Source organism: Saccopteryx leptura, chromosome 7, assembly GCF_036850995.1.
Source record: "Saccopteryx leptura isolate mSacLep1 chromosome 7, mSacLep1_pri_phased_curated, whole genome shotgun sequence".
NCBI classification, from domain to species: Eukaryota; Metazoa; Chordata; class Mammalia; order Chiroptera; family Emballonuridae; genus Saccopteryx; species Saccopteryx leptura.
The window spans coordinates 80,973,584-80,976,883 of record NC_089509.1 but is presented as its reverse complement, the minus strand read 5'-3'; positions in this window follow the sequence as shown (position 1 = coordinate 80,976,883).

Genomic DNA, 3,300 nt, shown 5'->3' with positions numbered 1-3,300 from the left:
TGAAAGTTGGTTTTGCATCTTATTTGCATAATCGAACAACTTTCTTTGACTTGTCATTTACTTTTCTGATGTTCCTGTTTAATACAAATAAAATTAAATGCTTCTTTTTTTATTGCTTCATATTCATTTTGAAATATCCCCTAATTTTTGTGAGCATTATAGTTTACTTAAATGGAGAATAAAGAAAAAAAAATTAAGAAGGTGGAAGGGCAGGGGTATGAGTTTGATTTTGGTCCTACGTGAGTAATGAGAACAAGCCATTTTAAATGAAACCATACTTGCCAGAGTTGCCTAGGGGTGAAAAGGGCAGTGAAATATTTGCTTTAGGTATCTTGCAGTGTCAGCTTATTGCCAATGGGCCCCACATCTCTCTCTTTTCTTGTTGACTGACTAGTGACCACTCTGACATTTCCCATGGCTTTGCCTCACAGAGTTCTGTCTACCTGTCAATTTTTTCTTTCAATCACTGTGAGTGAAAGGCAAGGACAAAATGATTTAAGGGGGAAAAAACTTGGCAAAAATACTACTACAACTTTTGTCCATAAATAAAAAAAAATATAAGGCATTGGTGTAGTCAAAAGTTATGTTTTCAAAAACGAGTGTTATTTTTAAGGTTAAAATTATCAAAGGGCAAATGTTCAATTCTTTTTAAAGCAGATGGTTGTTAATAAAGCATTTAAGTATCAACTTATGTTACTATCACCCCAAGTCCGAGTTAGAGAGTGAACATAGGTATGTAGGCAGAATCGGAGGCTGCCCATTTGGTGGAATTTGAAGAAGTAATTGAAGGACCCTCAAATACATATATATCTTTAGCTTGCTCCAGTAGCAAAACCACTCATCCTGCCTTTAGATGGAGAGTGTCAGGAGTAAAACTGCTCCCACTAAGACATAAATATTGTAAAATGAGCTTTAGTATTTGTTGTACCAAGGACTCTGTGACTTTGAATAAGTGATTTAATTTTTGAAGTTCATTAACTTCATTTTAAAAATGGCATGATAGCTACCTTGCTTTCATTAAAATGCTATTACAAGTATCAGCTGAGATTATCTGTATTTTATAGTCTATAAAAGCATAAACTCATGTCCAGGATTAATATTTTGAGTTGAAGCAAAGTTGTCCATTAGATATGAAATATGACATTTTACAGAGCTAATACCACCATTTAAATTAATTTAAGAGATTAGCTGAGAAAGCCAATGAATAATTTATATGGAGAAGTGAGTTAAAAATATTTAGGCAGGGGGCTAACATGAATGTTGGGCTTCTGGGAAGAAGGAAAGCATTTTTAGAATGAGAGCAGATGCATGGTATGAAATGGAGGTCACCAAATCAAGCTTTTCACACAAGTTTGCAAAGAGGTAATCCTGTTAAAATTAATATATGCATTCAAAATCTGATACTTTGAGTTCTGAACAATAACTAGATGAATGTATTTAATAGTAAGTGAGGATGAAGTACGTAGGACTATACATTGAGAAAGTATCATAGGACAATCCAAAGCACTTTTTTAGGTAATTTTTAGGCCATCTCCCCTCTCTTGTTGCCTCCCCTTGCCATCCTCAAGATACACATGTGCTTGCGCACACATACACACTGTTTCCATACCATGCTTTTCCCATATCCTGGAATGTCTTTGCTTCTTCTAACCTTCACTTAAATGAAATGTAATGATGCTTCAGTTCTCAGTTAAGGTTTCATCTCCACCTTTACAGATGCATAAAATAGGGTAATTTTTTTTGTTTGTTTGTGTTTTTTTGGTCCTCATGTACCCTGTGCAAAATTTCATCATGGCATTGATTCTATTACATAGTTATAGATAACAAACACACAGACACACACAAAGTCTGTTTACATATTTGCCCTCCCCTGAGGGCTGTGAGCTTTCTGAATATTATAAAAAATTAATCTTGATTTATTTTTTTATAGTATTATAAAAAATTAATCTTAATTTCCATTGAATCTAGAACAGTGTTTTATATATTTTAAAATACCTAATTAATGTTCAGAGTCAACTGAATGTGAGGTTTTTAAAGAACTGAATAATATAATAAAAACTACATGGTGAGCTTTTAAAGATATTTTGAGGCCCTGATCACTAGCTCAATTGGTTAGAACACCATCTTGATATGCCAAGGGTATGGATTAGATCCTCAGTCAGGGCGCATACAAGAATCAACCAAAGAATGCATAAAAAAGTGGAACATGAATTGATGTTTATTACTCTCTCTCTTCCCTAACCCCCCCTCTTTTTCTCTAAAATCAATAAATAAATTTTTAAAATATTTTATTTATCCATTTTAAAGGGGAGATAGAGATAGAGAGATATAAAGAGAGAGAAGTGGGGAGGAGCAGGAAACATCAACTCCCATATGTGCCTTGACCAGGCAAGCCCAGGGTTTCAAACTGGCGACCTCAGCGTTCCAGATCAAAGCTTTATCCACTGCGCCACCACAGGTCAGGCAATAAATAAAATTTTAAGAAAGATGTGGTGGTATAGTTATGATGATAGTGTATGAGAAGAGTTAATTATTTTTTTAGATTCATGAATTTATTCATTTGCTTATTTTATGAAACTATCCAACACATTATTTTCTATACAGTGTGGGCAAAAAGTTCATTCCAGTATAGGACTCATAGAACAAAATAGAAGGAATACAGCTAAGTGCAATACACAAGAGAAAAAATTTCAGAAAGGAATGGCAAAATCATATACAGTTCAGGCTTTCAGTTCAAACCACCCATTTTTCCTTTGCTCTACTATTTACTAACATGCAACCTTAAGAAAGTTACTTAACCATCTGTGCCTCAGTTTGTTCATCAGAAAAATACCACTACATATGTTATTGCTTTGTTGTAAACATTACATGAATTTTTTTTTCCAACCAAAGTATTTATAGTTATTGCTGTCTGGGCTTTTCAAATTATTCCCATGCAGCATTGTGACTATTGTGCCAGTGAGCATCAGTGCATTTTTCAGGCTTGTTATATGTATTACTGAATTGTCTTTTTACATTTTTGTACCAATTATTTTAACAACAGTATTAATGAACATATGGGTTTTCTGGCAACCTTGCCAACATTTGCCTTTGGCTAATATATATGTGCAAAATAGCATTTCATGGTTTTTTTTAAAAAATTGTAGAGATGTGGTTGGTGTAGTTGAGCATTCTTTCCTTTGATTTTATTTGTATTCCTCCTACAGAATCATTTGTTGTTGTTTTTTCCTCTCCTTTGTTAGACTGTGAACTGAATGTAAACAGACAATTACAATAGCGTATTTGGCATCGCATAGTCGA